General features: G+C 42.1%; 1 pseudogene; it reads left to right on the plus strand.

Annotated features, from left to right (window-relative positions):
- The first annotated feature begins 11647 nt into the window (after positions 1–11647).
- LOC124727894 lies at positions 11648–11765 on the plus strand (annotated as a pseudogene).
- The last annotated feature ends 265 nt before the right edge of the window (positions 11766–12030 follow it).

The following is a 12030-nucleotide window of genomic DNA, read 5'->3' on the forward strand; positions in this document are numbered from 1 at the left end:
GTAAGTTTCAAAATTTGAGATCTACTGTCACCAATGATATATTTTTAATCTAAGTGTTCCCTTCGCCAACATAGTACGTATTCTATAGCACTGAACGAAATGGCACAGAAGTGAGACACTGGACTTGGATTTCGTAGGATAGAGATCCAAATCCTAGTCCAGCCATCCATATTTAGATTTTCCATTGTTTCACTGTGTTATTTATGGCAAATGTCATGACAGTCCCTTTGAAAAAGGCATAGATAATTTCCTTCCTGAAATATAAATCTACATCTGTACTGTACAAACCACTAAGAAGTGCTTAGTGGTGAGGACGTCCCATTGTAACATGTATTAGGGTTTTTTCTCATTCCATTTCCATATAGAGGATGGAAGAATGACTGCTTAAATTCCTCTGAGTGTACCTGTCATCCTACTTCATTACCTGCTTTTCTTGGGTCAGTCTTATTTTATGTTGTAAATGAGGTACTCTCATTTCGTGCTGCTGCAAAGTTAAGTTGCTAATTGGATTTGAACTGTTAGCTCTGTAAGTTTGTTCTAGTTCAAATTGCTGCAGTTTCAAATTTTCAGTTGTACTGTTTATTAAAAGGGAAATTTTCATAAGAAGAGAAATTGTGTGTTTTTAAATTGGATATTGATTGGCGCGGGATTAACTTATCTGGATTTAATTTTTAATGTCTTTCTTTCATTAGACAGGCTGAGTATCAGACTGATCAGAGCTTATCTACAAAAAATAACAGTTATATTTTGTCTAAGCTTTTATAAGGCTATTCAGTGTTGGAAGTTACTACTGGCAACCGTAATTTGTTCGTGTATTATCTGTTAGTACAAACAGAACTGCAACATGCTACTAATATGTAGACACATGCAGATCTGTGTAATTATTTCTAATATAGGAACATAAATGAAGGATGTGCATGTTGCTGCAAGTTGGTGAATAATAGTTTGGGCTGATTTTTGGGATGGTAAGTTGCGGTTTCATTGGGACAGCTGCAGCAGATCAGATGAAGGTTCTCCTATAGATATGTAGGGTATGTTTAAAAGATCTGTAGATGGCAAAATAAGAAGCTAAGATTTGTGCCCAACACGCACAGGCTTAGGCAGCAAAAATTTTATTATAAAATATGGAGGTGGGGAGGAAATTGGCAAAAAGGGACGTTTGGGAAATCTTGTTACCACTGAGGTCAAGGACAAATTTAGCTTTTTGTCTTCTTGAGAGAGAAGCCTGTTTCAGGTGTAGAAGAAAGAAGTGCACAACAGAACATCAAGAATTCAAAAGTTACATTGGAAAGTGAGTAGAACAGAAAGATACTGGTGCTAGGTAGCAGTTTTGGGAGGAAGATTTGAGATCAGCGTACCAGGTCTCAGGTACAGCTAACAGAACTGTAAAGAACAGGTTGCCTACTCACTAGAGGTTTGAGTGAAGCAGTTGAGGGAGCAGGTAACAGCCTGGCCAAGAACGGAGAACTCATTATCTGCCCTCCACTCTGACACAATACGGAGAATTTTCATAAAACGCCCATGTGAAACTCAGAAAACTCCTTCTTTGGCATGAACTCGGATGCCACACTGGCCTGAATGTAAGTATGTGATCAAAGAGTTGACCTCCATGTGAATTTCTGCACTTTGTTGTTTTGTGGTAGGTTCATTGTCTCATCACCAGTGATGATTCTTGAAAGACATGAATTGTCTGTGGTTTGCATTTCAAGCAATCCATGTCTATGATTTTATTTGGAAACACAATTTGTGACACAACATTGATACCCTATGGTCGCACATCAACTACTTAGCACTGCTTGCTCACAACTGACTGGTTAAATGCACTTCTGTTGTTTACAGTTCAAGCTGGCCCCATAGTTGCTGTGCTGACCTTGATTATAAGCCAGGAAAAGAATCTGTCTCCTATTTTTTTTAGGTCATGTGATGTACACATTGTGGTGGTGCATGTTGCTATTCAAGGTAGCAGCAAGGCCCATTTCCTTTCTACTGTGTAGTGAAAGATGGTTGCATAGAAATCTTAACTTATGGTAGTAGTGGTAGAAGAAAGACCACATTGTGTGCGCACATTTTTCATTTATGCACAGATACAAATCACCAAATTTTAGGCATTAGCTCTCACAACAGTCAACACAGTAAGCCTTCACTTAATAAGTGAGAGCAGCGGCATTTGTGTAGAGTTGTCAGTGCTAACAGACAGGCAACACTGAATGAAATACCTGCAGAAATCAATGTGGTACATATGATGAATTTACACGTTAGGACAGTGCGGTGAAATTTAGCATTAATGGGGTATGGCAGGAGATGGCCAACATGAGTGCCTTTGCTAACAGCATGACATTGGGTGCAGCACCTCTTCTAGGCTCGTGACCAAATTGATTGGTCTTTAGACGACTGGAAAACTGTGACCTGGTCAGAGGAGCCCCAATTTTGGTCAATAAGAGCCGATAATAGGGTTACAAGTGTGGCACAGACCCAACAAAGCCTTGGGCGCTAGTTGCCAACAAGGCACTTTGCAAACTGGTGGTGGCCTCCATAATGGTATGGGCTGTGTTTACATGGAATGGACTGGGTACTCTGATCCAACTAAACCGATCATTGACTGGAAATGGTTGTTTGGCTACTTGGAGACCATATGCATCCATTCATGAACTTCGTGCTCCCAAATGATGGAATTTTTATGGATAATAATGTGCCATGTCATCGGGCCACTGTTGTTCACAATTGGTTTGAAGAAAATTCTTGGCAATTTGAGTAAATGATTTGGCTACCCACATTGATGGACACGAATCTGATTGAATGTTTATGGGATGTGATTGAGAGGTCAGTTCTTGCACAGAATCCTGCACAGGCAACACTTTCGCAATTATGGATGGTTGTAGAGGCAGCACAGCCCAATATTTCCATATTGGACTTAACAATGACTTATGGTTGTCCATGCCACATCAAGTTGCCGCATACCATGATTTTTTGTCACCTCAGTTAATACATGATATTTGTTTATCCAGTAATGAATGGCCTGTGACCAAGATATGCAGCTGGTTGAAATGAAATAGATTAAAGGAAATAGAGTAGTTAATGAACAGCCAACAAAGTTTCAAAGCAGTCTTACACGATGCGGGCTGGAGGGATGTGTATAATGTGAGGGGTATGACTTCTAAATTTAATATTTATATAAATGGGCTTCTATCTATCCTTAACTGCGAATTTCACAAGAAAACTGAGCTTGGTAACAATAAGACAACAAGAACATAAGGACTGCAAAAAGAATCAGCATATTGTTTACAAGGGAACTGTTTGAACTGGTTTGCGCAAACTGAAATTGACTAATTACATGTTGTAATAAATATGGTTCTGCCTTGAAAAGTGATTAAAATGCTAAAGAAACCTTGTTATGTCTGAAATTAATTATCTGGATAGTAAAATTAAATTTATGTGGCCAGTATTTGAAGGGAAATGGAAATACGCTATGGAATGTGACAACTGTATTATTGTAGTCGGGCTGCCAACATATTTGATAATCATTTTTTTCGAAGTAGCACAGGAGGCTGGCATGAACAATTCAAGGTACAAAGCAATAGCATAAATGCAAGTTGCAATACATCAGGTAAATGGCGAATACTTCAAGCTCTGCATAAAAAATAAATAATGTAATGTAATGCATGCAGAAACAATAACTTTCATGATGTTGATGACATCACAACCACTAAAATCCTGTTCTTCACATACACTATTGGAAAAAAATACAACACCAGGAAGGAGTTGTGTGACATAAACGAAAGATTGTTGGTGTGATTGTTCATATGAAAGATGATGTCTATTCAAATTTCATGTAAGTGGACCAGTAGTGCCACAATGAGGATACAAATCAGGTTTGCTTTAAATAAATGCTGAAACAGTTATGAGTGTTAATTACCTTTGAGATTGGCCTTGGTGAATTGATGTTGGGAAAGAAAGCCTTTTAAGGTGACAGTGACTCCATTGTCAACACCTCACTGAGTTTGAACGAGGTCATGTAATAGGACTGAGAAGTCGGATGTTTCTTCTGTGATCTTCAGGAATATAGCTACTGTACAGGATGTTTGCATCAGTGGTTACGAGAATGTATAGTCACAAGATGACGGCTCTGGACAACCACGTGGTACTACTACGAGGGATGTCCATAATGTTTGGCGTATGGCTGTGGTGCATCATACTGCATCTGCAGCAGCAGTTGGCACCACAGAGACACTATGAACTGTTGCAAATCAGTTACTTAAAGGACAGCTCCGAGCCAGATTCCCTGTAGGATGCATTCCACTTACCTCAAACCACCACCATTTGTGACTTCATTGCTGTCAAGTGAAAGTTTGTTGGAGGGGAGGGTGGAGTACTGTTGTGTTTTCATGAATGCAGGTTCAGCCTCAATGACAGTGTGTTGGTTTAGGAGGACAGTTCAGAGCTTGCATCCAGCCCCCTACTTCAAATTTGTGCATCAGTCAGGTGATTCAACCTGTTGTACTGTCATTCATGAACAGAATTCCAACAGAATAACGTGTGCCTGCATACTGCTGTTGTAACCCAACATCCCCCACATTGTGTCAACATGTTGCCTCAGTCTGCACAATCTCTAGATCTGTCTCCAATTGAACGCATATGGGACATCGTCTGACGACAACTCCAGCCTCATACATAGCCAGCATTAATCGTCCCTGTATTGACGAACCAATTGCAACAGGTGTGGAACTCCATTCCACAAAGTTACATGTGGCTCCTGTACAACAGAATGAATGCATGCTTGCTTATTAAAGTACCAACTTTTCACATTTGCAGTAGTTTATCTTGCACTTAATTTAAACTGTGATCCTGCAATGTTGAATCACTCAGTATCTGTGGTACACAGAAATGAGTAAGGTATTTACCCATAAAAGTCTTTGACCATCTATCCCGAGAGATAAAAAGTTTAATCTGTGCAGCAAGACAATACATTGTTATGAAACATTCTTAACCGCTTGACTTCAAATTATTACTTGATATTCTAATTAACATTCAGATGGACATAGGCTGTATATTTTTTAAATAATAATGTTGAGGTTTTTTGTTAACACTGACAGCGAATATGAAAATGCTGTGCAGTGCTGTGAAAATATGTGGTGTAGTTTTGTTTCTCAGTTTTAACTATGATAGCAAGGCATTTAAACCATTAGACAAATTGTTTCCCCATATATATGCTTTCTCCTTATATATAATTTTAAACAAAATTTTTGTACATAACAATATTGAATTTAATTGATCAAAGGAGAAAATATAAAAATGCAGTAAATGAATCAGGCAAAAAGGAATACAAAAGTCTCAAAAATGAGATCGACAGGAAGTGCAAAATGGCTAAGCAGGGATGGCTAGAGGACAAATGTAAGGATGTAGAGGCTTATCTCACTAGGGGTAAGATAGATACTGCCTACAGGAAAATTAAAGAGACCTTTGGAGAAAAGAGAACCACTTGTATGAATATCAAGAGCTCAGATGGAAACCCAGTTCTAAGCAAAGAAGGGAAAGCAGAAAGGTGGAAGGAGTATATAGAGGGTCTATACAAGGGCGACGTACTTGAGAGCAATATTCTGGAAATGGAAGAGAATGTATATGAAGACGAAATGGGAGATACAATACTGCATGAAGAGTTTGACAGAGCACTAAAAGACCTGAGTCGAAACAAGGCCCTGGGAGTAGACAACATTCCATTAGAACTACTGACAGCCTTGGGAGAGCCAGTCCTGACAATACCATCTGGTGAGCAGGGTGTATGAGACAGGCGAAATACCCTCAGACTTCAGGAAGAATATAATAATTCCAACCCCAAAGAAAGCAGGTGTTGACAGATGTGAAGATTACCAATCAGTTTAATAAGCCACAGCTGCAAAATACTAACTCGAATTCTTTACAAAGGAATGTAAAAACTAGTAGAAGCCAACCTTGGGGAAGATCAGTTTTAGAAATATTGGAACACATGTGGCAATACTGAACTTACAACTTATCTTAGAAGAAAGATTAAGGAAAGGCAAACCTACGTTTCTAGCATTTGTAGACTTATAGTAAGCTTTTGACAATGTTGACTGGAATACTCTCTTTCAAATTCTGAAGGTGGCAGAGGTAAAATACAGGGAGCAAAAGGCTATTTCAATTTGTACAGAAACCAGATGGCAGGTACAAAGAGTCGAGGGTTATGAAAGGGAAGCAGTGGTTGGGAAGGGAGTGAGACGGGGTTGTAGCCTCTCCCCGATGTTACTCAATCTGTATATTGAACAAGTAGTAAAGGTAACAAAAGAAAAATTCGGAGTAGGTATTAAAATCCATGGAGAAAGCAGAAAGGTGGAAGGAGTATATAGAGGGTCTATACAAGGGCGACGTACTTGAGAGCAATATTCTGGAAACTTTGAGGTTCCCCAATGACATTGTAATTCTGTCAGAGACAGCAAAGGACTTGGAAGAGCAGTTGAATGGAATGGACAGTGTCTTGAAAGGAGGATATAAGATGAACATCAACAAAAGCAAAACGAAGATAATGGAATGTAGTCGAATTAAGTCAGGTGATGCTGAGGGAATTCGATTAGGAAATGAGACATTTAAAGTAGTAAAGGAGTTTTGCTATTTGGGGAGCAAAATAACTGATGACGGTCGAAGTAGAGAGGATATAAAATGTAGACTGGCAATGGCAAGAAAAGTGTTTCTGAAGAAGAGAAATTTGTTAGTATCGAGTATAGATTTAAGTGTCAGGAAGTTGTTTCTGAAAGTACACTCCTGGAAATGGAAAAAAGAACACATTGACACCGGTGTGTCAGACCCACCATACTTGCTCCGGACACTGCGAGAGGGCTGTACAAGCAATGATCACACGCACGGCACAGCGGACACACCAGGAACCGCGGTGTTGGCCGTCGAATGGCGCTAGCTGCACAGCATTTGTGCACCGCCGCCGTCTGTGTCAGCCAGTTTGCCGTGGCATACGGAGCTCCATCGCAGTCTTTAACACTGGTAGCATGCCGCGACAGCGTGGACGTGGACCGTATGTGCAGTTGACGGACTTTGAGCGAGGGCGTATAGTGGGCATGTGGGAGGCCGGGTGGACGTACCGCCGAATTGCTCAACATGCGGGGCGTGAGGTCTCCACAGTACATCAATGTTGTCGCCAGTGGTCGGCGGAAGATGCACGTGCCCGTCGACCTGGGACCGGACCGCAGCGACGCACGGATGCCCGCCAAGACCGTAGGATCCTACGCAGTGCCGTAGGGGACCGCACCGCCACTTCCCAGCAAATTAGGGACACTGTTGCTCCTGGGGTATCGGCGAGGACCATTCGCAACTGTCTCCATGAAGCTGGGCTACGGTCCCGCACACCGTTAGGCCGTCTTCCGCTCACGCCCCAACATCGTGCAGCCCGCCTCCAGTGGTGTCGCGACAGGCGTGAATGGAGGGACGAATGGAGACGTGTCGTCTTCAGCGATGAGAGTCGCTTCTGCCTTGGTGCCAATGATGGTCGTATGCGTGTTTGGCGCCGTGCAGGTGAGCGCCACAATCAGGAATGCATACGACCGAGGCACACAGGGCCAACACCCGGCATCATGGTGTGGGGAGCGATCTCCTACACTGGCTGTACACCACTGGTGATCGTCGAGTGGACAGTGAATAGTGCACGGTACATCCAAACCGTCATCGAACCCATCGTTCTACCATTCCTAGACCGGCAAGGGAACTTGCTGTTCCAACAGGACAATGCACGTCCGCATGTATCCCGTGCCACCCAACGTGCTCTAGAAGGTGTAAGTCAACTAACCTGGCCAGCAAGATCTCCGGATCTGTCCCCCATTGAGCATGTTTGGGACTGGATGAAGCGTCGTCTCACGCGGTCTGCACGTCCAGCACGAACGCTGGTCCAACTGAGGCGCCAGGTGGAAATGGCATGGCAAGCCGTTCCACAGGACTACATCCAGCATCTCTACGATCGTCTCCATGGGAGAATAGCAGCCTACATTGCTGCGAAAGGTGGATGTACACTGTACTAGTGCCGACATTGTGCATGCTCTGTTGCCTGTGTCTATGTGCCTGTGGTTCTGTCAGTGTGATCATGTGATGTATCTGACCCCAGGAATGTGTCAATAAAGTTTCCCCTTCCTGGGACAATGAATTCACGGTGTTCTTATTTCAATTTCCAGGAGTGTATTTGTATGGAGTGTAGCCATGTATGGAAGTGAAACATGGACGATAAATAGTTTGGACAAGAAGAGAATAGAAGCTTTCGAAATGTGGTGCTACAGAAGAATGCTGAAGATTAGATGGGTAGGTCACATAACTAATGAGGAGGTATTGAATAGAATTGGGGAGAAGAGGAGTTTGTGTCACAACTTGACAAGAAGAAGGGACCGGTTGGTAGGACATGTTCTGAGGCATCAAGGGATCACAAATTTAGCTTTGGAGGGCATTGTGGAGAGTAAAAATCATAGAGGGAGTCCAAGAGATGAAGACACTAAGCAGATTCAGAAGGATGTAGGTTGCAGTAAGTACTGGGGCATGAAGGAGCTTGCACAGGATAGAGTAGCATGGAGAGCTGCATTAAACCAGTCTCACAACTGAAGACCACAACAACAATAACGGTAAACACTTCCTTTTTTTAGTGACTGAAGACCACAACAACAACATCATCCCAAGTGATTTACGCACTCATTTTAAGTGACTTTGTTCCTGATCAAGATTTTGTTTGCAGTAACATTAGGAAGAGGTGATGGACAATGATGGGTGGGCAGAGGTGAAATGGACTATTTGGGGGGGGGGGGGGCAGGGGATTAAGACTTGTATCCAGGGTGTAACGGGTGTAAGTGCAGACATTTGTGTTGGTGGCAGAGGATGATGTATGGAACAACATTACATCAGTATTTACACCATTTGCAGACAAATAATTAGCTGTTATGAGTCGTATGGTTTTAGGTCTGGTTGTACTTGCAAGTACATATGACAAGAGCAAGGCATTAATAATTATTTTCCCTTGGGAAGCAGGCCAAGTGTTGTAGTGTGGATGCAAACGCTTACTCTGCACTGACAGGTGTAGTCCACATACTGTGCAGTTACAGCCATGCAGAAAAGATCAGGTTATAAGTTTGTGGCGTGTCTGTGGGAAGACTGACTGATGCAGAGGAAAAACAACCAACACACACCAACCAATCAACATAGTGATGTGTGTAGATATTCGGTCACTACGTATAAAAAGATCTACACTTGTACCTATTACACCCTGTGTAACTCCAATACATATTGCGAAGTGTTGCTGGGTACGTTAGTAGATAATAAAATTAACTTTCAACCAAACATGAATCATGTCTACACTATCTGATCAGAAGTAATTGGGCATTAACCACTACATGTAACAAGAGGCATATCATCAGTATAGAATGAGGTGGAAAGGGGTGGGGAGTATTATTTTGTCTTAGAGGAGCAGTAACAGTAGAGTGGGTCCGTCTGGGAAGCTCAGTGACTTAGAACATGGACTTGCCATTGGGTGCCGCCTGAGTAAGACATCAATCACAGACATTTCATTTCTTCTAAAGCTGCCCAAATCAACTGTTGGTGATGTGATGGTGAAGTGGAAGTGTGAAGGAACACTCACAGTTAAACCAAGACCAGGCAGACATTATGTAATGACATACAGCAACCACAGACTGTTGCAAAGGGTGGTTATAAAAAATCGGAGAAATCACTTAACCAAAGTGCTACCAGCAGTCCAGCTTGCACAATGAGAGTGTGTAGGTGGTTAAAAAGAATTGGATATAATAGACAAGCAGCTCCTCACAAGCCCCATACATTTCTGTAACCAATGCTAAGCGACACTTGAGGTTGGCTAAAGAGTGATGCTATTGGACAGTGGATTACTGGAAAGAGTGATTTGGAGTGATGAATCATTCTGTGTGCTGTGGAAGTCTGATGGAGGTGTTTGGGTTTGGCAAAAAATGCCTGGAGAATGTTACCCATCGTTATGTACAGCACCAACAATGAAGTACAGAGGAAGTGGTGTTAGGGAATGGGGATGATTTCTACGGTTTGTGTGTGGCCCCATTATTGCCATTAAGGACATGCAAATTATAGAAGTATATGAACACATGTTACAGCATTGTTCACCGTGTTCAGTGTACTCAATGAAACTGAATTTTCAAAATGGAGACTAATCATTACAGGTGTGCCACAGCATACAGGGTTCAGTTTGGGGGCTGTGGCTGATTGTATCAGCATGGCAAGGCATCCTGCCATAAAGCAGAACCCATGAAGCAATGTTTCGTGGACAATAAAATTTTTTCTGATACCTTTTAATAAACACTATGTAAAATCTCAGTAAACTGGTAGTCCTAATTAAATGGTTTTTCTAAAACATTGTTTTATCTGTAATGTATGACTTCATGAGAGTCTGCTACTCCTGTAATGATAATTTTTGTTTGTGATGTCTCCTGTGTAAAAAAATTCTGGAATCATTTATTTTATTTTTTTACTTCCAGTCTGAATATTTTTATATGAATAAATTGTAATGCTGTGTATTTTGATGATAACCTGTGAAAGAATAGAGCAGTTATTTCTTTATATGGTACACAACTACTTTCTTTAAACTGGGTGTATTCTTATGGAATGACCCATTTTTGACATTACATTATCTGACAATGTCTAAATACATATTACTCGCCCAGTTTCAGTGATAAAGCGCTGAATGGAAAATATGTCTTCAGTTTAGACTGGCTAGAAACTAAATTGTGTAAGGGTTAGCTCTTAGAACATGGCAAGAATAAACATAGAACAAATTGCATTGCGTGAAACAAAGGCTTGTCAGTTATATGAATGTGCATGTCCAAAAGAACAGTGACCACTCAGAATCCACGGCTGTGTTACATTATATGTAAATTGAAGGGAAGAAAGGAAAGGGAGAGGATCATTGCTATCAGATGCATCAGGACATTAAGCACATCGGATGGGAAAAACCGGTTTTTCTGAGGCCAAAAACCACACAGAGCAAAATGACATTGGGTTTTTAACTGTCCTGAGGCCAAAAACCATAATGCCATTGGTTTCTAACTGTCATGAGACTGGTGCAAGACATGTTGAATATGCTGTCCACTGTTTTCTGCCACAAATTGAAATCTAGGATCAGAATGTTCCACAACAGATCGGAGTGTCACGAGGTTCACATTCAGAAAGAACTGCACAGTTCATGCCTTCAGTTCAGCTAAGTTCGTAACTGCAGTACAGAACACAACATATTTCAGATAACTCCACAGCCGCAGGTCACATGGATTAAGCTTAGGTGATGTGGATGGCCAGGCGGTAGGAAATGACTGATGATAATTCTAGCATTTCCGACATGACTCCGCAGCAGCCGCTTCACTGGTTGTGCATTCTGCGCAGGAGCACCATCTTGCATAAAAATGATCCCACCCACGCTGTTGAAGGACTGGAATGATGTTGATGTGGAATACTCTCATAGCATTTATCAGTCTCAGTACAGGTAAGAGGACCTACAGGACTCATCTCCCTGAAAAAATACGGCCCTACAACATGGTCGACTGGCACCACACAGTCATATTTGCAGAATGAAGTAGTACCGGTTGACATGCATGTGGATTTTCCGTTGTCCATATTCTGAAGTGCCAACGACCTTGCCACAGTGGTAACACTGGTTCCCGTCAGATCAACAAAGTTAAGCACTGTTGGGCTGGGCTAGCACTTGGATGGGTGACCATCCGGTCTGCCGAGCGCTGTTGGCAAGTGGGGTGCATACAGCCCTTGTAAGGCAAACTGAGGAGCTATTTGATTGAGAAGTAGCAGTTCCGATCTTGTAAACCGACATATGGCCGGGAGAGTGGTGTGCTGACCCCGTACTCCTCCGTATTCGCATCCTGTGACACTGTGGGCTGATGATGACACGGCGGCCGGTCGGTACCGTCGGACCTTCCAAGGTCTGTTTGGACGGAGTAAAGTTTTATATTCTGAAGTTCTGCGTATTGACATGTCACTGGAGACGGAAAGGAG

This window comes from Schistocerca piceifrons, chromosome 1 (assembly GCF_021461385.2).
Source record: "Schistocerca piceifrons isolate TAMUIC-IGC-003096 chromosome 1, iqSchPice1.1, whole genome shotgun sequence".
Taxonomy (NCBI): domain Eukaryota; kingdom Metazoa; phylum Arthropoda; class Insecta; order Orthoptera; family Acrididae; genus Schistocerca; species Schistocerca piceifrons.